At 38.1% G+C, this 25923-nt stretch overlaps 1 long non-coding RNA gene across 1 annotated transcript in view; it reads right to left on the bottom strand.

The window, feature by feature from the left end:
- Window positions 1–20556, bottom strand: part of LOC132413555 (uncharacterized) — a 74864-nt gene extending 54308 nt beyond the window's left edge. The window contains exons 1-2 of the long non-coding RNA XR_009516760.1: window positions 20521–20556; window positions 18721–18771 (exon numbers count right to left, since the gene is read on the bottom strand). This is a non-coding gene — a long non-coding RNA (uncharacterized lncRNA). The remainder of the gene's footprint in view (window positions 1–18720; window positions 18772–20520) is intronic.
- Between the last annotated feature and the right edge of the window lie 5367 nt (window positions 20557–25923).

The raw sequence follows: 25923 nt of genomic DNA, 5'->3' as shown, positions 1-25923 counted from the left end.
CAGCATTTAACTTTTACATCTTTCTTACCTCAGACAGCCTTGTAATTCATAGCTAAGATCCCAAGCCCTCTTTAAACAAATAAACCAACTAGATATATGCCAAGAAGGAGGAAAAGGCCAAGGAGGGGGAAGAAAGGGGGAGGTGAAAGGGGAGGAAAATGAGAGGAAGAATAAGGGGCCTGAAGAGACCAGGATAGGGCACAAGTGCATGTGATCATTCCTGCTGGTATAACGGAAAGAATCCATGCAGGTTCCGGAGCCTCGCTGAGCTTGCTTTGAATCTTGACTCTTCTTCCTAACTGTATGATGTTGGCTGAATTACTAACTTCTCTGCAACATGTGCTCAATAATTCAAGCTTCTCATGGGTTCTACAGAGATAAAAGCATCTAGAATTGTGCCAGAAAGAGAAAGGCAATACTTGTGAGTTTCCTGTATATGTTGAGTTGATCTTTCCTCATCGGCTTCATAACAAATTTTCATACACTCCTGAAGCCAAGGAATGAGATGCAGGACAACATACTCTCTATGTAAAATTTCACCACCACAAAATTGTGTATGTGCCCACGAAGTCCATCTTGTTTCTGTTTGTTTGATCCTTATGTTACTCTGTAACACATCAGTTCCTAAGTAGGACAATTGTTCTGTTCCTCTAGGCCATTGAGATAAAGAGGACTGGTACCAAAAGGTAGTATTAGACTTGTGGCAATTGAAGGTTGGGGGAAGGGGGGGTGAAGAATGCCTCAATATCAGTGTCCACATTAAAGAAAGCTACCCCTAATTTACATAATGGATCCTCAGTGTGTATTCTTCCATCATATACAAATTTAAATGTTAGGTAAATATTGGTCATAGAAATACCTGTCTGGTGTTTTCCACAATGAACGTCTCAATGGTCCATTTTTCCTTTTCCCCTATTGAGATACCATTGAGTTAAATGTACTCAGAGACTCAATGAGAAACTGTCCCTTTTGTTTTGAGTCCATCCTTTGGCAGTGCTTGCTTACATACTTTTCATTTAATGTTAACTAGTAGGATCTAAATTTTATTCAAAAATGTCTATCACTATCTTTCTTCTCATATCTTGATTTCCGCCCTTCTTTTTGCACTAAAAATAGTGCAGTTGCAAGGTTTTCTATGTAATGATGTGCTTTTTAAAGGCAAAATATAATGCACTTAAAATTATGCTATTTCCATGAATAAAGAGCCTTCCTAAGGACAGCTAAAACATCAAACAATTGAAATAATGCTATCTCGCCACTCCATTCAATGTCCTGTTAAATAACCTGTCGAACTCCTTCCAGTGAGCTCAAATTATTTACAAACATTAAATTTTTAAAAAATATTTATCCAAGGAAGCCATAAATAACAAGTTCAGTTTCCTTAAAGACACAATGCATTTACCAAATCTGCAAAGTGTAGACAACCTATTTTACTTGGGTTTATGCTACATAAGAGAAAGAGACCATAAAATTCAACATCAGAAAAGACTCTCCCAGCACAACTGGAGAAATTTTATTATTACAAATCAGAAAAAAACACTGTGCTGGGACTTCCTTGATGGTGCAGTCATTGGGAATCCACCTGCCAATGCAGGGGACATGGGTTTGAGCCCTGGTCTGGGAAGATCCCACATGTCACGGAGCAACTAAGCCCACACGCCACACCTACTTAGCCTGTGCTCTAGAGCCCGTGAGCCACAACTACTGAGACTGTGTGCCACAACTACTGAAGCCTGCGAGCCTAGAGCCCGTGCTCCACCACAAGAGAAGCCACTGCAATGAGAAGCCCACGCACCTCAAGGAAGAGTAGCCCCCACTCTCCACAACTAGAGAAAGCCCACACGCAGCAAAGAAGACCCAACGCAGCCAAAACTAACTAAATAAATAAATAAATTTATGAAAAAAAAGAAAAGAAAAGAAAAAACACTGTCCTAGCACCTTAGATCAGTAACACATGACCCAATAACAAAGGCAAGGATGGTATTACACACTGTCTGCTGCAGGCTTGGCAATCAGAGAAGCAGACGTTAAACTGGAGGTTAGCCTGGAGGATGATTATTAAAGGAGTCCTCCTGAGATTAGCATCTGCATAAAGAAAGGGATGTAGAGGAGGCAGAATTTGGTAGAGGAAGATGTTGGGCTGTGATGCAGTCACAGGAAGGTCTTAGGCAACCACATGGGGAGCTTTGAATCAAGGATGGCCCTTCACAGTTTTTAAGAATTCAGGTGATGAGGCTGAGCCTTTTCGTCTCCATGTCAAGGGGACATGACTTTGGGCGAGTTGGTTCCTCTCAACTGAGGCAGTTCTGAAAAAGGTTGACAACTGTGAGCTGGATGCAGGTAGTCCACCCGGCAGCTGGAACAATACGTCCTTCGCTCCTGAAGGACATCCTGGCTGGTATATCACAGCATCTCCTACTACTGTACTGTTTTTCCTTTATAGTTTTGTCAAAGCCACTTGCTTTTTATTTTGGCTGCGGTGGATCTTCGTTGCTGCATGTGGGCTTCTAGTTGCGGCGAGCGGGGGCTACTCTTCGTTGTGGTGCGCAGGCTTCTCAATGCGGTGTCTTCTCTTGTCACGGAGCACAGCATGCAGGCTCAGTAGTTGTGGCTCACGGGCTTACTTGCTCTGCAGCACGCGGGATCTTCCCGGACCAGGGATCGAACCCATGACCCCTGCAATGGCGGGCAGATTCTTAACCATGGCACCACCAGGGAATTCCCCAAAGCCACTATTTTAATAAACATCTTTATATAAGCCCTTTAAAACTGTCATTAATATCTCTATGAAAGAAATGATAAAATAAGCTGCTTGAAAAACAAAGCCACAGCATAGAATTATATGTTTTGAAGGCTTCAGTGACTATAGGTATCATGCAGCCAACACATTTAACAGATGGAGAGACTGAGGTATCAGGAGGTAAAGGGTTTTTTCCTGAGTCACAACGTTTGTTAGTTTAGACTCAGGGCTCTCTGCTCCACCATTATTTACCCAATACTGTCCTGTACATAGTGCTTCCCTTTTGCTCTATCGTGAATCTGTTTCCTAGAAATCCTAAATTGCATGATCTAGACAAGTTAGGGGAAAAGTAACAAACATATGTACAAAAACCTTAAATGTTTGGAGGATAGAATGACCATATTTTTATGGTCAATCCCTAATAAATTCCCAACCTTTCCAAGATTACATCCATTCCTTCCTTCGTCTTCGCTAATGAAGAGAGGTGTGTGGTAGAAGTTACCACTCTTGGTTTCCCTGAGGCATCAGAGTCAGGAAAACTTCTAGAAGCACATTTATAATTTCTTGTGCATTGCACCAATCTAGGGAAATCCACTGTGTGGCCATGCTGGAACTGTATTTAACTGGATTATTAGAAATGTAAGAAAACAGTAAGGTGGGTCACACAATATTCCCTGTGGATTTAAGCCCCTTATAAGATCTATTGCAGGAGTTGTTTCTGGGTATTGCATAAATGAATTACCCAGGACACCTAAGGATCTCTGCCAAAGAATGCATGGTAGTACCCCTTATCTCAGCCTAAGTAGTCAATCTAGTTCTACCTTTACATCTGGTTTCAGTCTCTGAAATCAAAACACTTAAGAAAAGAAATGGAGGTATAATAATTATATAATAATTACGGCCTAACCTCCTCACCAAAGAGAAACCAAAAAGTGAAAACAATTGCAGATACCCCCGAAAGTATGAAATCTAATCAATAGTATATTCACCATTAGTTGCCATAGAAGTTTCAGGATGAACCAGTGGGGAGATGGTAGAACATTTATGGACTTGCCTTCTTGCTGCCTGGATTGTGTCCTGTCAGCCATATTGAACTCACCAGCCCACATCTGCTGAATCCAGTAACAGTATTCTGATAACAAGAAGGTCAAGATACTGCTGTCCCTGCTGGACAGACAGTGCAATATCTCTTGTGCAGACAAATATGCAGCTGTCAGTGATGGTAACGTTGGGCCTGATATTGTCCACTGCAGATGATACCGACTAGCCAAAGGTGGAGCCAGGACCCATTCACAACAGAGACCCTGACCAGTTACAACATACAGAGCAGTTGGGAAAGATACATAAAGTGGGAGTCTCTAATATCTGTTTTTCCCTTAGAAAGTTGAGTGCCACAGGTCTGTGGCAATGTTTAGCCTTTTAAAAATATGCATATATTCTGAATCATTTTGCCTAAGAAAGCTTAAATGTGGTGTGAAAAATGTGAGTTAAAGCTGCTAGCCCAGTCAAAACTCATTTAAGAAGGAGATCCATGGTTAATTCCAAGGCCGGGGTCAGCCTACCTAAATGGATACGTCAATCGGATTTTTCATATTGAATGATGAGGTAATTTTTATACTGCCATCCAAGGTCAAAGACCAATATGCAAGATGTCCAAACAGTGTGCTGAGGTTGGCAGACTGCGTGCATAGGCATCACTTAAATTTTAGCTCCACAAACGTAGTCACTTCTACTCATTTAATTACAAGGTCTTCCTTGGTGGGTGACAGTTTTATACACACTCACCATTAGTCAGCACATTGCACGTATTCTATTTCTATTTGGTGAGGCTTGTTTCTGGAAGTAAGAGAAGTTAAAGTAAATGCATCTATTTCTGACACTGCTTTCACCAGCAACTCTTTCTACAAGCCAGACTCAAGTGGGCCCCAAACTCTTGAGTTTCATCACATCAAGTTAGCAGCTATGCTGCTAATTAAATCTTCGAATGACAGTGAAGAAAGGAGGTCTCAAAACTGATCCCTAGTATCCCCCAGCCATGTCTCTGGTGGCTAGATTAGGAGAAAGCTTAGCCAATTTATACTTTACAGTCTTTTATTTTTTGCGGTACGCGGGCCTCTCACTGTTGTGGCCTCTCCCGTTGCGGAGCACAGGCTCCGGACGCGCAGGCTCAGCGGCCATGGCTCACGGGCCCAGCCGCTCCGCGGCATGTGGGATCTTCCCAGACCGGGGCACGAACCCGTGTCCCCTGCATCGGCAGGCGGACTCTCAACCACTGCGCCACCAGGGAAGCCCTACTTTACAGTCTTTAAATTCAAACTGTTTGTGATAATTGACTCACGAGTGGAAGGAGACAAGCATTTTAGTACTGACATCTTGATTCCCATGGAGCCTAAGACTAAATGCTAACGTTCCATCTTTGATTTGAGCAGCCTGTTGCTGTGAAAATACAATCGGAGTATTAAATTCTGACTTCTCTGCAATAGTGCATCAGAAAAGTCTCATGTCTACTTCAGTGCTTCATAAGGCTAAAATATAAATATCAGGATGCTTTCCAAAGTGTAAAATAAGCACATTGTGTATTCTAGATTTTATTCCCAATTCTATCCCCAAACTCTCCTCTGACTTGGGAAACTCAGTTTTTACCTGCAAAATGAGGAAGCAGGATCGTATGATAACCAGGACTCCTGACCTCTAAGTAATTCAGCAATTCTATAGAGATGAGGCAATAGCGAAGGTTTGTATAAAGATCTACAAAGGATCATTGTGGATTTACAAAAAATATATATCTTTACACATATCCAGTAATGCAAAGAAAATTGTGTCCCCTTTGCATCTAAAATAAATTCTTAAATTATAATATATGTTTTAAATTAATTTCCTATTCAAATTTATCATAGAATCCCTTACTGTATTATACAGAAGATTATTCACACCAAGATTTACTCATCTGTAGGGTCTGAAAGGATAATCCTATAGCTTATCCCTATCATTTCAGGGTTTGAAGTGGAAGCAGGAAGAGGAGGCCAAGAAAAATTCAGTTCTAATTCTCTTCACCCTTCTACTCCTCTTCCTCTCCTTCTTTATTTTCTTCTTCTTATTCACCTTATCTCTGATAGAAAAGAGAAATAGTGTAAATTGGGTGGGTGGCATGAACAATGGAAAGAGAAAAGGGAAAAGGAGGCAGAGAAAGAGAGTACAGAATAGCTGTGGGGCTTCCCTGGTGGCACAGTGGTTGAGAGTCCGCCTGCCAATGCAGGGGACATGGGTTTGAGCCCTGGTCTGGGAAGATCCCACATGCCATGGAGCAACTGGGCCCCTGAGCCACAACTACTGAGCCTGCGCATCTGGAGCCTGTGCTCCGCAACAAGAGAGGCTGCGACAGTGAGAGGCCCGCGCACCGCGATGAAGAGTGGTCCCTGCTCACTGCAACTAGAGAAAGCCCTCGCACAGAAACGAAGACCCAACACAGCCAAAAATTAATTAATTAATTAATTAATAAAAAAGAAAGAATAGCTGTGGAAAGTATTTAGAAATCATGCTCATCTTTGCAGCAGGAATGCAACGAAGTTAAATACAAGCCAAAAATAACTGGAAAATTCTTCTTCCTTGTGCCATACTACCGAGATAGCCCCATGTATGGAAAGCTAGCAAGAACAGTAGGTACCAAAATTGTGTCAAAGAGGACTAAACACAGCTTCTCGTTGTGTGTCTGTTCTCTCTTCACGCTATGTAATATGGTCCTTTGTTCTACATGGCTGATATTGAAACAAGAGATTCACAAGTGATAAGTAAATATGCTTCACAAGGCAGGGTATCTCCAAAACAAGACAAAGTAAAAAAATAGCTCTGTGAAACCGAATTGAATGAGAAGATAAACGAAGGAAGCATTGTGTAAAAACCTTCCATTTGTGCACATCATGTAAACAATGTTTACGGTGAGCAGAACATTCTCTGGCAGTCTCAGATCACACATCCATTTATCATGCTTAAAAGCAAAGTGTGTATTTCTGGTTTTAAGTGATCAGTCCCCAACACAGACTCTCCTAGTTTTTATTGAAAATACATATATGCAGACGATGACAACAATAACATCAACACAAACACACACACATGCATGTACACAAACACCACCATTAGGTAGGATTTTCATTCAATGTATGATCAGAGTATGGAAGGAATTTCTATTGACAACAAGATCAACTTAAATCAATTGACACATTCAAAGAGTGAATTATCCCTTCTACACTGCTAGCAACACAATTCACTATCCATGTGAAAGTAAATAGCTAGATCCTGCAGTCTTCATCCACTCAAGACTCACACTAATCAAAACACTGGTCAGCTGTTGCTACTACTGTTAGTGCTGTTTTTTGCGATTCCAGCATTTTGGAACCCCTCATCTGTATCTCTCATCAGTATTTCCCATCAGTAACTGCATTCAGATAATGAATCCTGGTAGATATACCTCATGAAGTCAAGGCTATAGATGAACGTAGAGGCAAGAAGGCAAGAGAGTTTAAGATTAAACTTTTCTATGTGCACTATATACTCATAGTGACGGAGAATCAGACCATGAGCATGGGAGAAGCTCTCCCGTAGGTAGACCAGATCTCCACTGGAAGGCGAAAAAACCACACATGCACAAACAAAACTGCTTCATAGTGGGAACTGGCTTGGAACCCTGCACATCCATTTATCTTATGATTCAATATGACCGTCTTTTAAGTAAATAGAGAATGGGGCCAAAAACAATCTATGGTTTCTGTTTTTAGAGCATGCCAAATCTACATACAATCCTACTTATTTAAGGATGTATAGAGACAGAGAGAATAAAATAAAGCCTGTAAAACAAATTCCTTCAGTAAAAAAGGAAAAGAAGACCCATCCTTTAGAATCAGCGATCCCACAAGCCATGCGGCATGGCCAAAAAAAATAAAGAAGAAAAGAAGATATTTAGAGAAAAAAGCTGTAGAGTTTGATGTCTACCTTCGAAAGCAAGAAGACATGATGACCTCAATGCAATATAGATAGAAAATTATATGGAAATAACAAGCTGAAATGAACATGTGGGATTTAAAGAGAGAAAAGTAAGATAAGGAAGAGTTAAAAAGAGAAATAATAATACGATATGTTTAATTTAAAGTTGCAATGACATCAAGGAAAACTAAATACATAAACCAAAGGAATAGCTTGAAAAGCTATTACTAAAAGCAAATAAGAAGAGCAGAGAAAGGAAAAAGCTGTATAAGCTCATTCTTCTGAGGAGCGCTGAGAGGGGTGAGAATATGGACATGGTTGGTGAGAAATATTGAAAGACTTAGTTGAAAAAAACATATACATTGGAAAAATTTAAGATCTAAAACAGGAGCATAACTTTCCAGGTGAAATCAATAAAAAGAGGCGATGCCTTCCCAGGATAAAGAACACATCTATAAAAAACAAATTCTACAAAAAGCTCCAGGCAGACAATCGGGTCCCTTACAAAAACAAAACCTCAGACTTCTCCTCTATGAAAAAGGAGAGAGTGGAAACATGGCGACAATCCTTTGAGAAAATGAGTTGGGACAGAGGAAATACTCGCACATTCAGATTGTCTTTCGTTAGTAAAAGAATCAGAAGCGGATTCTCAAGTACATAAAGACTCTAAAAACACCATCATAAACCTTTGTTCGAAACCAGAGATTTAAACCTATCCCAGATGTCTGAGAGGTAAGACAAATTTAAGAACTCAAAGATACAGAAAGTTTTAGAATACTTAAGAATTATTATTATTTCTATGCACAATAATAGCAGTTAACACTTCCTGGGTGCTCAGTTTGTATCCAGTACTTGATGTAAATTATCTCATTTTTACAATTACCTTTGATATAAACACGATTATCTCTCTCCATTTACAGTTAAGTACACTGAGGCTTAGAGGCAACAGACACTTTCCCCAAGATTGCTACAGGTTACAATGTCTTGTGTGAATTTAGGCTCACAATTTTAATCGTGACACTAAAACATTTCCTTACTGTGTTGGAATGACTACATTAAGTTTAGATTAATTAATTGTAGCCTGGTGTCAAAATGTGGTTCTGCTGTTTCTTTCTATTTTTACTCCTTTGCTAGTCACCGACAAAGTGTTTCCCTTTGTATGCATCATATGCATAGTCCATAGGTCTATTGTCATGTACAACTCCTTTAAACAGTAAAGAAGATACGGTTCTTTCCCCAAACCTACTAACCTATATATAGCACATATGAAGTGACAGGCAGTCTTCTAAGCAGTTCACGCATATTGACTCATCTACCCCCATTTTACCAATGCAAACACGAAGCACAGGGTAAATATCTCGTCCAAGGTCACTCAGCTACCAAGGGGCAGAGCCTGGATTTCATCTTAAGCTCTATGTAATATTGCTTTCATTAAAATTGTTGGGACACTAAGAGAATTTTTCTGAACAAAGATTGTGTAGAGAATTATCATTTTCATTTCCAAGGAAACTGAGAAAACACTCGTCATGTTTTTAAATCGTATGTGTTGAATAATGTGATTCCTTGTTTCTGTTCACCAAGAAAAACTAATAAATCAACCTAATCATAGAAATATCCTCTCTCAACAAGTCCCAGTGGATATTTTCTTCCATCAAAAATGTCCCTCTGGGCTCCCCTGGTGGCGCAGTGGTTGAGAATCCGCCTGCCGATGCAGGGGATACGGGTTCATGCCCCGGTCTGGGAAGATCCCACATGCCGCGGAGCGGCTGGGCCCGTGAGCCATGGCCGCTGAGCCTGCGCGTCCGGAGCCTGTGCTCCGCAATGGGAGAGGCCACAACAGTGAGAGGCCCGCGTACCGCCAAAAAACAAAAAAAGAAGAAAATCAGAAACACTTTAAAATGTTTAGAGGCTATATCTGTTCATAGAATTCTGGATGTTTTCTTCTTTATCCTATCCGTGTTTTTCAAATTTTATAGCTTCCCACTAAATTCCTATAAACCTATGCATGTAATATATAAACACAGCTGGGTAAAAAATGATTCATAGAAATACTGAAAAGAATGGTAGCAAAGTTAGAGTGTTTATTCCCAGATGGTAAGGTTATAGATGAGTTTTTCTTTAATTATATTTTTTCTGAATTGTTCAAATTATTCATAATCAGAATATCTTTTTATGGAAAGAATATCTTTTGATGGAAAATCCTTATTTTTAATAAAAATAATTACAGCCTGTCATCACCAGAATTTATGCACGGTGGGTAATTTTCAGTAGAACAGCCTTCACACGTGCCCACTTTTAGAAGCTGCTATAGCTCTGCTGTGTGTCATAGCAGCCTTGGGTTTGCTTCCAAGTTTCTGCGGTTAACCCAGACACTAAACACTTTTACAGTGTCAAACCTCCTAGTACTCTAAACCGCATTAGAAAATTCTCAAGGGTTTTCAAATTGCACATGTGGCATATTTTGGCTGAATTCTATTTAAATTGTCTTTCTCACATATAATCTTAACTTTGTTTTTTACAAAGGAAAATAATTTATCAAAGCAGATACTGAATATTACATGTTTATTTATGTATTTAAAATATTCATTTAAATATTAAAACTACCTAGAGTGAAGCAGTTGCTATAGTCTATATTATTAATTCTGAGTAATTTATTAAATCCATAGTAACAGAGAAATACAGATTCGTTTGAGTTATTAGGATTAAAATTATTTTAAAAATATGTATTAATTATTCTTAGGTGGCAAGCACAGAGCTAAGGGAAGAGAAACACCTTATTTGCCAGAATTACATTAAGTGAAAAAAATAAACTCATTCTTCTTTAATATTAATGAAAGTGAGTGGAGGAGTACACATACATATTCTAAACAATTCTAAATGCTAATATGCTATTTATTTAGGAAATTCCAGAAAGGATATTCAAATATTTGTGTTGAATAAAATATCAAACATACCTGTAATCATGCACTAGTAAACATTGGCTTCTCCTGCTTTATCTTATCTCACAATCATTACTTAGTAGCTCAGAAATAATATCCTAGGGTATATTCTTTCATAACCCAGAATGTAGTAATCAGTTTGGCATTAAATAGAAGTCTTGAGATGAGGAATCATCTAAATTTAGTTTCAAAGAGAGTGCAAATCCAAGTATAATCATCATCAGTACTGAAGCAATTGGCATGAGCTCGCCTTACATATTGTGAGTGATCTCACACGTTACATACAGTCTGTGGATAAGGCAATCTACATAATTTCGCTCTAACACAAAGCAAGGTAAAAATTAATGCACTGAGATTTTGGGATTACAATATGCCTTGAATCTTCACAATGAATTTGGACGTTAGGAAGAAAAATAAAGGCAGGGGAGAGAGACCAGAGCGGAAAGAGGTAGTGGTCTGATGACTGACATAATAATATTTATTTGATACAACTCTTTATTGATTGATTTGTCTAATTTAAAATATTTTGGAAGCATCGAGTATGTGTTAGTAACAGGGGATCCAAATATAAGCAGGGCAGCCAGGCTTCCAGTCCCAAAGCAATTTAAAATTTTCTACCTAGCATAAAAGACAAGCCCTGGTTCCTTACTCCCATTCTTTATACCTAAAACTGGAAATTGCTAATTAAAGGTAGGGCACCTAGTTCTCTTGAGATGCCCTTAAAACCAAGGTCCTTCAAAAGTGTCCTTGTAAGCAAACTAAGGAATGTTTTATTCCAGTTACAGCTCTTTTTAAGCTGCAGCTCTCTTTAAAGAAAATTGTTCAGAAAAAGGAGAAGTGGTGGGAGGAAACTTTTGGAGGTGATGGATAAGTTTATGACACTGATAGTGATAACGGTTTCATGGGTGTATACTTTTCTCCAAACACATCAAGTTATATACGTTAAATATCTACAGTTCTTTGTATGTCTATCATACCTCAATTAAAGTAGTTTAAAAAAGAAAGGAAGAAAGAAAATTTTTCTGACACTTTCATATCGTCCAGTTCAGTGATTTCAAAATGTATTAAAAATGTTTTTAAAAATTCACCAGAAATCATGGCTTCCTTACCTGTTTTGAGTTCTTCCTCCAGTTCATTCTCCCTATTGTCAGCTCCAGGCTTACCTTCCAAACTAGCATGTCTGATAATATAGATTACTTTTAAAACCATACAGAATCACCCACTACATTCAAATCCATTTGGTTTCTATTTACTTTTGAACCTGTGCATCCTGAATACTCCATATGTGGGTGCCACTTGCTCTCCCGCAATCCACCAGCAGTCTTTGCACAGATATTATCTTCCTCTGATGTCATCTCTTTCTGTTTATCCATCAGTCTATTACCCTCGGGCCACCTTCTCCAAGAAATCTTCTCTGAGCCACAAAACAGAATTAACTCCTCTTTTTAATTCCCTGAGACATGATTTGGCCCTTCCTTCCTTCTTTCCTCCTTCTCTTCCACAAAATCCATTTCACTTAGAATAAATTCAAATGCCTTACCATAACTTTAGATGATTGAACCCTGATTCAATAACTTTACATGATTGAAGTGTAAACTATGACTTGCTTCTAACCAATAGAATCTAGCAAAGATAATAAGACAGTCACTCCATAATTACATTACATTGTATAAGACTCCACCATAGCAGACTGGAGTGAGAGATACTTTTGCTGTCCTTGAAGAAGTCAAGTGCCATGTAATGAGAGAGGCTGTGAGAAGGTGTATGGCAGAGAACTTTGGGTGACATCTAGGAGCTGGGAGTGGCCTCTGGCAGTTAGAAAATGAGGACCTCAGTCCTACAAGCACAGGGAACCGAAATCTGCAAACAACCATGTGAGTTGAGCTCCAGTAGGAAAACACTGGTCAACAGCATGAGTGCAGCCTTGTTAAGACTAAGACCCTGAGCCGAAGACCCAGTTAAGTAATGTCCAGACTCCTAATCTGTGGAAACTGTCAATTAGATAATAAATACACATTGTTTTAAGCCACTAATTTTATGTCAATTTGTTTTACAGCATAGAAAATGAATATAATCTCTTACCTACATCTCTACCATTTTTCCTGACCCGCTCCCCTTATATCACTTTGATCTGGACACTCAGGCCCTCACTTTAGGAATTTTGCACATTTAGATCCCTCTGGAACACTTTGTCCTCATCCGTCCTGTGACTGGCTCCATCTCAGTTTATGTCTTCCTCTTGAATGACACTTCATCAGCTTGTCTGCATATCCTGTCTCAAATGGATGTTCCCTCTCCACATTATGGTTTAGAATTAAACTTGCTTCTTTTACGGCATTCATAAAAATGTATTATAATTTGATTACTTATTTACTGAAATACTTATTTCTAGATCCTCCACTAGAATACAAGTTTGTTGAAAGAAATCGTATGTGTCGTACTACTGCATACCCAGTGTCTAACTTGGCATACAGTGAGTTGTCAAAAATATGTGCTAATTGGATGAGTAACAGAAGAGGTAAGATCATGCAGATTCTTACAGGTAATGTTGAAAAGTTTGCATTTAAGCTCAGGTGGACATGATTCAATGTACTTTTTAAGACACATGCTCTGGTGTTCTATAGAGTTGATAATTGCAGTAGTGATAAGATACATTTAGATTTATTATTTTGGAGATAGAATCAATGAGATATGATGATAGGTTAAATATGGAGAATGAAGGAATAAGAAGAATTTATTCATGTATGAATGAAAGAGGTAGGTGGCTATGTAGGTGAGTAGGTAGATGGAGGATGCTAGGGAATAGCAGGGGTGAATGATGAAAAATACAGTTCACTGGATTTGGTGACTGTTCTTGAAGCAGAAAATGGGAGAAAGCAGGTAAATTAATCTTCCAGGTTTATAAATTGGGTCCCTGGGAGGTTAAGGGTCCATTCACTGTCTCCCTGTTTTGCACAGAGATATTTATGTATATACTTTTTGAACTATTGCATGAATTGTTAGAGAGTTTTAATCATTAGCTCCTAGAACAGTGCTTTGTAAACAATAAATGTCAGAAATCATAGCAGTATTTTTTTGGATCTGTCTCCTAAAACAAAGGAAATAAAAGCAAATATAAACAAACTGGACCTAATTAAACTTAAAAGCTTTTGCACAGCAAAGGAAATCATAAACAAAATGAAAAGACAACCTATGGACTGGAAGAAAATATTTGCAAATGATATGACCAATAAGGGGTTAACATCCAACATATATAAATAGCTCATAAACTCAATATTAGAAAAAACAAACAAGCCAATTTAAAAATGGGCAGAAGAACTGAATAGGCATTTTTCCAAAGAGGAAATGCAGATGGCCAACAGGCACATGAAAATATGCTCAATATAGCTAATCATCAGAGAAATGCAAATCAAAACCACAATGAGATATCACCTCACACTTGTCAGAATAGCTATCATCATAAAGAACACAAATAGGGGCTTCCCTGGTGGCACAGTGGTTGAGAATCTGCCTGCTAATGCAGGGGACACAGGTTCAAGCCCTGGTCTGGGAGGATCCCACATGCCGCAGAGCAACTAGGCCCGTGAGCCACAACTACTGATCCTGCGCATCTGGAGCCTGTGCTCCGCAACAAGAGAGGCTGCGATAGTGAGAGGCCCGCGCACCGCGATGAAGAGCGGCCCCTGCTTGCCACAACTAGAGAAAGCCCTCGCACAGAAACAAAGACCCAGCACAGCAAAAATAAAATAAATAAATTAATAAACTCCTACCCCCAACATCTAAAAAAAAAGAACACAAATAACAAATGTTGGCAAGGATGTGGAGAAAAGGGAATCCTTGTAAACTGTTGGTGCAAATGTAAGTTGGTGCAGCCACTGTGGAAAACAGTATGGAATTTTCTCAAAAAACTAAAACTAGGACTACCATGTGACCCAGGAATCCCACTCCTAGGTATCCAAACAACAACAACAACAACAAAAAGACTAATTAGAAAAGGTATGTGCACCCCGATGTTCACAGCAGCATTATTTGCAATTGCCAAGATAAGGAAGCAACCTAACTGTTCACCAACAGATGAATGGATAAAGAAGATATGGTGTGTATACACACACACACACACACACACACACACACACACACACACACAATGGAATACTACTCAGCCATAAAAAATGAAGTTTTGGCATTTGCAGCAACGTGGATGGAATTAGAGTGCATTATGCTAAGTGAAATAAGTCAGACAAAGACAAATACTGTATGATATCACTTACATGTGCAATCTTAAAAATACAACAAACTAGTGAATGAAACAAAAAAGAAGCAGACTCACAAATATAGAGAGCAAAGTAGTGGTTACCAGTGGGGAGAGGGAAGGAAAGAGGGGCAATGTACAGGTAGGGGAGTAAGAGGTACAAACTATTATGTATAAAATAAGCTACAAGGGTATATTATACAACACCAATGTTGTATAAAACATATAGCCAGTGTTTTATAATAACTGTAAATGGAGTATAACCTTTAAAAATTGTGAATCACTATACTGAACACCTGTAACTTATATAATATTACTGTACATCAACGATACTTCAACAAAAAATAAATTTAAAAAATATCTAAGCAAAAAGCCAGTAAGTGTCAAATAAGTGTTCTTTAACTTGAATTGTTGAATTAACTTTAGGTCTGCTTTACCTTTAAAATTTTTAATATATTGCATTATTAAAAAGAAATATTTTATTAAAATCGAGGAAAGTACTTGGCAGGAAAAAGAATTCAGAAAGAAAATAAAACAGAATAGCAAGTTTGGTCTAGTGCCAGGAGCCTTGAATTGCAACGATAGTATTTCTATGTCTCCTTCATATCTCCCTGCCCCAATTTTTATCTTGACTCCATTATTTGTTTATATCTCCACATTTTTTCTCATTTTATTGAAATTAGTAAAATATAAAAGCTATCAGGTAAAACTAGGATTTATAAGGACTATAATAGATTGAGATTGAAAATAAAATGTTTCACAAATTACCTTGTGGATAGACATCTTCCCACAGTGCAATGGAAACAAAGCCAAAATGGATGTGTTATAATTTTGACTTCTCTCTCTGGGACATGTTGATTTAACTAAAATGGATGGCAGTCAGTTTCAGGCTGACCTCTGATATTGATAATTACTAGTTTATAGTCAGTAAATCCAACTGCAATACAATGATACTCCACTATACGTTAATATATCCTACAATGTACATATGCATGGGACTTTGTATATATATACATATGTACATATATGTATATGTGTATATATGATGTATATCATACATATTTATGTATTCACAGGGTTTTTGAAGGATTTGCATATCCTTCAATGTGCAAAGAATTGTGTTGGTGAGCTTTGAATGGCTTGTCAAGGAGTTTGGACCTTATCCTGCATACAGTGCAGAACTTGTAAAGTATGTGTGAAAGAGACTGACATGATCAAAATAGTTTTCAATGACTGGAAGTAGAGTAGAGAATATTTTAGAGCATTCTATTTCTCAGCCATGCTGCCAAAACCCAGTGATGTGCAAGGATCCATTTTGAGATGTATTTTTAGTGCACATTTCATTTTAATTAATTACAGCAGAGTTAATGCTGTCCCCATACTGACGACCTCTTCCTACCTTTGCATGACTATGTTTCTTCATGGCATGAAAATGAAGGTCTGGAAATCGCACACGAAAACTGCAGATGAAACTATCTTTAAAACTGAGGAAGGAGTGGAGCTGAGTGATTTGGGAGATATTGCATAGGGGGAACTGACAGAAATGGGAGAGAATAAAGTTTGAGGAAGGAAGAGCTGTCAAGGATGACAACAGGATTTTCAGCGTGAGAGACCGGGTAATTGGTGAACTCATGAAATGAGATAGCGAGTAAATGATACTCTATTTTAGTCAGAATGAATTGCCAAGATTTCACTGCTATAATACCAACACTATCTCACCTGAAATGTTTTCACTACTTGGCTCCTAAAAATAGAAGTGCATAAAGGTTCCAACATACATGTGTATTTGAGCCGATAAGCTTTTTCTTTTTAAAAAAAAAGTACGAGGGCTTCCCTGGTGGTGCAGTGGTTGAGAGTCCGCCTGCCGATTCAGGGGACACGGGTTCGTGCCCCGGTCTGGGAAGATCCCACATGCCGCAGAGCCGCTGGGCCCGTGAGCCATGGCTGCTGAGCCTGCGCATCCGGAGCCTGTGCTCCGCGACGGGAGAGGCCACATTAGTGAGAGGCCCGCGTATCACAAAAAAAGAAAAAGTACGCAAAGAATTATATTATGTAAAGGTAAAAGAATCAAAAAACAACATTACCTGAATAATTTATCTATGATGTATGGATCTTACCCTCAATATAAGACCCAATGGAACATTTCAGCTCAATAACATCAGTGCACTACAGACATAGTCTAACGATCCTTAGCTACTATCAGACTGTGATTAGCCTCAGGCTGGGCCCACAAACGCAAAACAAAGTCAAGAACTGTAAATATAAAAAAATAAATCTAAGAAAAGCAAATCTCCAACGTGTTGCCTCGATTATAAAATATTTCAGACAAAAATAGAAATATAATATTTTTCTTCTTGACTGTCTCCCACAATACACAGGCAACTAGATGACTCTTGAAATAGCTATTGAATTTATTTATGAATTATCTAGATAACTGATTATTCTCATATCTATGCTGCCTATGTGAGATGTAAGTTACTAAAATATTTAACACATACTCACGTCTCCTGACTACTGTCATACACACATCTATGATTCTACAGCTATACATGACAATTAATGCTGACCCAGAAAGCTTTCCTTTTCTTGGCACAAAGTGTACAATAATTCAATACGAGGGATCATGCTGAAAGAAACATTTTTAAAAATCTTGCTTAGCATAGTTTCTTACTTTTGGTACAGTCAGACTTGGTTAATCTAAATCTTAGTTTGAAAATTTCATCTTCTTGTGCAAATGTGTCTAAAAATTTGAAATGTAATGGCATACTATTTTCAACTGTCTGGTTACTATTTAAATATAGCAGGCTATAAAACCATGAAAATAGAACAATCAAACAAATTAACAGGGTGTGACTAAATTCTTCCTTTCTATTGAAATAAATGCTTCATTATTTTCATATGAATTTGGCTCAAGCCATATTATGTCAAATTATTTATGATGTTTTCAGTGAAGGTATCTCCATTTTATACCTTCCACTATCAGGAGCCTATAATGAATGATACATTACAGAAAATGTGACGTTTATCTCAAGGTCACTTTCCCGCTGACAGACTCACTGCTGACAGCAAGATCAGTGACTCCTAAAGTGGCTGTGCTGGTGCTGTCTTGATACTCCTAACGGTGATGCATCTACCTTGTTTTCATGTTCAGCAATGATGCTAATAGAGAGTGTGAAAATCCACTAACAAGATCCACCTGAAGAAATGATTACCTCCAGAAAAACGTCTTATCATGCCTTTAATGGTATTTTGAAAGCTTTAATGGATCCCTGAAATCCTACCCTATAAATAACCAAACTGCCACTCATTTGCTGAGGGAAAGTAGGTGAAAGTCAATCTTTGACAAGGATATACAAAAAAACAGCCAGCTTCTTTCAGATGTTAAATGTATTTGCCATTGAACTCCAACTATTTCATAAATATTTCCTTTGACAGGTATATTTTTCATTCTCACGTATTTCTCTGTTTGTGGTTAATGGTGCACTCTCTTAAATTTCAAATTATCATTCCTTATTCATACTTCTTGACAATTGCTACTCTATTATTTAGAGTTATTTGCAGAGTATAGCAAAACGGTATATCTACAATTCTTTTAAAAGTCTTATACAAAGATATGTCCCCTTAAACCAATTTTTGTTCTCAGTATGGAGTACTGCATTATAACATGCTGCTAGAAGATTATTATGAAATGTCAAACATCTATCAGGGTCCATATTGCTTTTCATAATAATACATATTTATTACACATCTACTGTATCGCACTGCATTGTATATTATAGCAATACACAGTGTGGAGAAGACAAGGTCCTGACCTTCAGGAGTCTGTCACCAATCTTCTGGCTGGATAATAGAAGAGGCATAGTCTTATAAAAAAAAAAAAGAAGAAGAAAAATGATAAATAAAATGCAAATAAATAGAAACAGTGATTATTCCAATAAAAAATATTATGATTCATATATTCCCTGATATCTGAATATAAGAAAGAATCACGTACCTTTATTTTTCTAACATTAGTTAGAATTTTGACTCTATTTTTCTAAATTAGCGTAAATCTAGGTCTGCCTCCAGTAACCTGGTTACCAGGAAATTCAGACGTATATCTATTTCTTTAGAGAGAAATTCAATTTACCAAAATTAACCCTGATAAGGGTGGGAGGATTAACCAGATACATTTTCACAGACGCAATAAAGCTGTAAAAGAGCTGCTTCAGAAAAATAGTACCAGGGACAAACGGTTTCACCAAATAAGTCTACCAAATATTTAGAGACCAGTTAGCACATAAATGATGGAAAACATTCAAATTCATTTTATTAAGCAAAAATAATATTGACAAACAGCCTGATAAGGATAGTGGACAATAAAGAAATTATAGACTAATATTACTTATAAGTATTGCAAAAATTCTAAATAAAATATCAGTGAGTAGTTCCAATACCACCAGTAACACACCCTGCTTATTATGGAGTGAATGCAATGTATTCATGCGTTGAAGCCCTAACCCCCCAATGTAATGATATTTGGAGACTGGACTTTTATGAAAGTAATTAAAGTTAAATGAGGTTATAAGGGGCCTGATCCATAGGATTTACTGTCCTTATAAGAAGAGATTCCAGAGAGCTCATTTGCTCCTCCTCCAGATTTAGTAAATGTTCTACCACTTGGAAAGCTTATTTTCCTTTTGTCTTTCTTTTTTTTTTTTAGGTAACCACACCAACAAATACTTGTGAAATAATTGATATATGAATTAACACATAGAGTATGGATAGTGGACAAGACAAGTAGAGCATTCCTGACAGGAGTTACATTGTCAGAAAAAGTACAGGGATAGAGCTACTAACAGGAGAATTTTTTTATAGAGCCAAAATCTAGAGGAGCAGTGAAGGATGCTTGGGGGACAACTGGAGAGCAACCAAAGGACACATGCTCATCATTGTCAATGAAATGTTGGGTCACAGACTTCCAGCATTTGGAGATTTCTGAAGTATCTGGTAGATTTCTCTATAAAGGGAGAACAACCTATCTTAAAGCAAGATCGCCTAAGATAATATGAATTAAAGTAGAGCCCATAAATACAACTAAGGGTTTTCCCTAACACTGTTTTACCTTCTACATCATCAAGGACAACCTTACCTTTTGAATCCACTACCTTTGAGCCTCGGATTCCCATTTTCTCATTCCTTACCTATAACCCAAAGTTAAGTTTGAGAATACTACCTTTTCAAATTTACTGTGGTAGGTTCCAATCCCAGCCCACTGCCCATACTGCACCTTGCTGGGTTTATCTCTGGGGCAAATGAAGAACTGTATGCTCAGTAACTCAGATTCAAAACTACCACATGAAATTCTAAGTACTCTGTGTAATCAAGCACTGGAGCTTTTGCTGTTACAGTAGATGGTTCAACCGTATGTGATAAATCATACAACTTTGCCCTTGTTTCACTAATTGGTTTAATCTAGGATCCTATTTACTAAGTCATCCTAATGAAAGTGTGGTAATTTTTTGTTGATGACCAATTCCTTCTAAATATTTGACTCTCTGATTCAGAAGAAAAAGTCCTACATAAACTTTATTCATTCATCCATTTGGCTAGTGAGTCATTTATTCACTTACCAAACATCTTCTTGAGCACCAACCATATGCCAGACAGTGTTCTAAATACTGTGTTAGAAAAATAAAGTCTGTCCTCATGAAGATTACATTCTAGTGAAGGGAGATAGAAAATAAACATAGAAATAATTGAACAAGACAATTTCAACTAGTGAAAAATGCAATGAAGAAAATGACACGGGTTAATTCACTGGAGAAGCACTGAGTGAAAGGAGCTACTTTAGGTTGAATGACCTAAAAAGACTCCACTGAGAGGGCAGTACTGAGCTTAGAACTGATAATTAGAAATATGTGATTGAGAATTGCAAATGCAAAGACCCAGAAGTGGGAGAATGTTTTGGAGTAAAACAGAAAAGAATGAGGTCTGATACATAGCAGGATCAGATTATAATGTTCCTTCTGATTTTTATGTTTCCTGAATTTTTGTGGCCAAAAAGGGTGAGGTATGCATGTTGTCCAGATAATACTAATGTGTAGGGCAAGCTTTGAAACTAAGAACCCTGCAAAAGAATTCTGAGAAACTCACTTCAGGAGGATGTACGGATACCATGCAAAATGTAAAAATGTATTATAGACAGGAACAGACTCAGTTTTGCCCCAGTGAGCACTGTTGCATCCAATTAAGCCACCTGACTGCTTTTGTCATTATGTAATCAGTCTGCACACATTTAAAGCAGCAGAAGAAACATTCCCAAATTACTCCACACTTTCACTTGAAATTAGTGCTTATTTTAAGCTGAAGCTTAGTGCTAGAAAAGGCTCACTTGATCTCTATCCCACAACATTGAGGAAGACAGCATTCACAAAGGTAAAAGAAAGGTTGTTTACCCATGGAATTCAGTTAACATGAAGATCCAATCTAGGTAATTTATATGAGAAGCCCAATTTCTCAAATCATATGTTTGTCAGTTCTTTACTTGTCTTTGCAGATCCAAAAAGCAGTTTTTAGTCATTTCCACTAGAATATTCTATAGTTGTTTCTTTGTATTTCTAAACAATTCATGGATTTTAATAAGTTTGATAGAAATAGATTTATACATTTTTTGTCAAATAAAATATTTAGAAACATCTAAATGACAAGCTATATTTTTAGATATGATTTTCACTTCTGATAGCCTGTACTTATAACTTCAGTGCTTTAATGACAAAAAACCATGGTAATGACCAAGGGGTTAGTATCAAATACTACAAACTGCTAGTTATTCCCATAATAGAGACAAGTTATTGTTGGCATCATAAAATGGAAGTGTTACAATCTGAATGAATACTGAGTTTACACAATGTTTCGAACCTTTTATAAAAGAAATGCTTTTTAAACCTACTTGAGGGCTTCCCTGGCGGCGCAGTGGTTGAGAGTCCGCCTGCTGATGCAGGGGACATGGGTTCGTGCCCCGGTCCGGGAAGATCCCACATGCTGTGGAGCGGTTGGGCCCGTGAGCCATGGCCGCTGAGCCTGCGCGTCCGGAGCCTGTGCTCTGCAACGGGAGAGGCCACAACAGTGAGAGGCCCGCGTACCGCCAAAAAAAAAAAAAAAAAGCCTACTTGAATGAAATACATCCCATGTTAAGTATTGGGTTTTATTTTCTTCCACTGAATCTATAGATGATCAAATCACTTAATAGTTTTCTCTTTTTTCACATTTAGGCATATTATTAGTATTGAAAATTAAGCATAGAATTTAAAAGCAGAGAGAATAGTAAAATGAACCTCTTCCCCAATTTCCACAATAAAGCGTGCACGGCAAAACTTGTTTTAGCTATTTTCACACACACATGTCCCTCTCACCCTCCACTGGGTTACTTTAAAACAAATACCAGGAATTTTATAAATCCATCTATAAATTTAACATTTTTCTTAAATTCCTGAACAACAGAGGACACAGTCCAGCAAGATACAGGAATTTTTTCCCCTGAATTCCTTTCAGCTTTTCTCCCTTAATGAACTAGGCTGGATAAGACTCAGATAAGACTAATTATATTCTGAAATCCATTCTCCTTTCCCTAAAATATTAGCCCAAGATTTTTCTCAGGTCATCCTGGTCCCTTAGTCCTTTAGAAATAAAAATATTTTTCAATCATAAAGCACAGCCAGCCCCAGTTCTTAGCACCTCAACAAGATGAGAGACAAAGAGAGAGAGAGAATGTGACCCAATGGTGTCTTACATCAAAAATCACCAGGATATGCCTCTTTCATGCAGTTTAGCTTTATAATTTCTGTATTTCCCCAAGCAATGCTTCACCAGCCTAACCCAATCCTATGAAACGAGAACCGTGAGAAGAGAATGGGATGACTTCCCCTCTGTGAGTGGTTACTGACTTCAGGGAAGACGATTGTTTTACATCTCAATCTTTTCATTTCTCTGGGACCATTTTTACTTTGTTTTCATTATAGTTCCTTGAACTATAACTGCAGAAATTTTGATTGGAAATAGGAGAATTGGAATGTGGGGCAGAAAAGAGAAGCCAACACCAGCTTACCAACGAATAATCAGACATGTGCACAGTTGAATTTTTAACCACCACTGAAAATGTAAGCAGGAAAGCTCACATTGTAACATACAGAATGATGCAGTCAGCAGAATCGTATTTCTATTAAAAAGAAGTATTTAAACCGAAAACAGACTTACTGAAATAATACCATCTGTTGTTGGATTTCCTAGAGGTACAGGCACATCTATGTAAAACCAATCATCCTCTTTTCAATCTTGTGCTCTCCAAGGAGCTATAAAACGTGTCTACTTAAATGGGACATGACCCTCTCTAGGTAGCTTATTTTAAGGTTCAGTGCCCCTCTTAGCTACAATCCCCAGGCTTACCTGTTTTTTCTTTTCTTTTTTTGTTGTTGTTACATATTAACTCTTTGACAGAAGCCAACCCCATCTGGTTTTTGTTCAACCACATAAATCACTCATAAATACATTTTTTGAGTCTGTTATCTGCCATTATATAGCAGTTTATAAGCATTCATACAGAGGTCTTCTCATCTGAGAGTCTTAATTAACCCAGCAAGGAAGACAGAGGAGTTGGACTTTTCTTGTAAACAGTGTGAATATATTTATTAATAAAAAAAGGAAAGAAGTTACAAGAAACATGTTAAGATAACAGCGAGATATGCCCTCAAGAACTTGGAAACATAAGAAATACTGTTGTTGGAAAAAAATCACTACACAATAGATAAGAACAGAGAAATGAAGTCATTTAAGAGCCAGCTTCCAGGTGTGTCACGGCAGGCTGATCCCCGCCTACAGGTTCCAACCGAATAAGAAATGTCTACTAGGAGGCAATAGTCAGCCTGAGACGGGTCGGTGAGATAAGCATTGTCCATGAGCTCCCTCCTCTGTCAAGGAGACAGCCTTCTCTCAGACAAGCTGGTCCACCTGGAGCAGAAGTGGCTTCCCAACCCGAGATGCACAGAAGTTACATGACTTTCCTTAGACAGACTGCTATCCATCACCAGAGCACAAGAAGCCAGGTCTGTATCCTCTCTTCTCAGTGTCCCTTTATCTAAGTATTGTTTCTCAACTTACCCCCAGATGTGCAGCCTCAGCATCACCTGGAATGAGTTAGAAATGCAGATTCTTGGCCCCTGTTCCAGATGTATTGAATCAGAAAGTCAGAGTGGGGTCCAGCCATGCGTGGACATTAGCAAGTCCTCTAGGTCGTTGTGATGCACATCAAAATTTGAGAACCACTGTTCTAGGGCCACAGGACAATGTCTTACAAACAACATATTTAATAATCAAGGTATGATTATTAAATAATTTTCCAGATTCTGCTGCACTTTTTCTCATGGTCTCTAGGATGTTGAGATAGGGATAAAAACTGCAGTATGGGGCTTCCCTGGTGGCGCAGTGGTTGAGAGTGCGCCTGCCAATGCAGGGGACGCACGTTCATGCCCCGGTCCGGGAAGATCCCACATGCCGCGGAGCGGCTGGGCCCGTGAGCCATGGCCGCTGAGCCTGCGCGTCCGGAGCCTGTGCTCCGCAACGGGAGAGGCCGCGACAGTGAGAGGCCCGCGTACCGCAAAACAACAACAACAACAACAACAAAAAACTGCAGTATGTCTTAAATATCCTTTTCTGGGTTGGTGAAGTATAGCAAGAAAGACTTAAACAGTTTCACCTTGCAAATTCCTCCAGCATCACACATTGTATTTTAATTAAAAATCCCAGTTGATCAGTAACCAAATCCTAGCACAATGCTTCTGTAGAGGGTATGAAGTTTCACTGTGGATAAATTGCTGTGTAGATAACCCACTGCCGATAATTAACTATAGTTAAGAAAACGGTGATAAGAATTGTTAATGCTCAGATATTAAGCCATTTCATTGGATTTAAATGTTACTTTAAAAAACTTTTTCTCTTCTCTGATTAATTGATTTGTGCTTAAATAATTCTTGATGCCACTCTTTTCAAAACACAATTATGCAATAATGTTACATCTGTATAGAATTTTATCATTTCCCATGAATTTCCTCCTACAAACCTCAAAACAACCTCAGTTAGTAGCTCAGGGAGCTGAAAGCATTTTCCTAAAGTCACAAAGCTGGAAGGTGGAAGAGTTTGTGCAATACCAACATAGAAGTACATATTTTAGTTTTCCTCCCAAGTTCAATATCATACAGATGTTTCAACTGCTTTTTTTAAAAAAAGAGCCCAACACTTCTTGAGGTATAACTATTGTCCAGGGATCTGACTTTCCTGAACTCGTTGCTATGATTGTATATGGTGGTGTCTCTGGGCTAAAACAATTCACAAAGCTCACTGTTCTGCAAGAAATTCAGGATTCATTTTCAAATTTCGCAAATGGGCTCCTGTTCACACTTTTGTTTATGGGATTCCAGAGTCAGAACTGCTAGTTTTTTATTTATAGTTACTTGAACTAACATGAATTCCAGACACTAAACATAGACTTAGTGAGAATATGCAGACACAATTATCAACTTTTCCATAATAACCTTAGTTAAGATTGGCCAGTGTCATCTACAAACAATAAATGCTGGAGAGGGTGTGGAGAAAAGGGAACGCTCTTGCACTGTTGGTGGGAATGTAAATTGATACAGCCACTATGGAGAACAGTAGTTCCTTAAAAAACTAAAAATAGAACTACCATACAACCCAGCAATCCCACTACTGGGCATATACCCTGAGAAAACCATAATTCAAAGAGTCACGTACCACAATGTTCATTGAAGCTCTATTTACAATAGCCAGGACATGAAAGCAACCTAAGTGTCCATCGACAGATGAATGGATAAAGAATATGTGGCATGTATATACAATGGAAGATTACTCAGCCATAAAAAGAAACAAAATTGAGTTATTTGTAGTGAGGTGGATGGACCTAGAGTCTGTCATACAGAGTGAAGTCAGAAAGAGAAAAATAAATACCATATGCTAACACATAT

The sequence above is a fragment of the Delphinus delphis genome, chromosome 18 (genome assembly GCF_949987515.2).
Source record: "Delphinus delphis chromosome 18, mDelDel1.2, whole genome shotgun sequence".
In the NCBI taxonomy this organism is placed as follows: Eukaryota; Metazoa; Chordata; class Mammalia; order Artiodactyla; family Delphinidae; genus Delphinus; species Delphinus delphis.
This window is presented reverse-complemented; position numbering and strand designations above follow the sequence as displayed.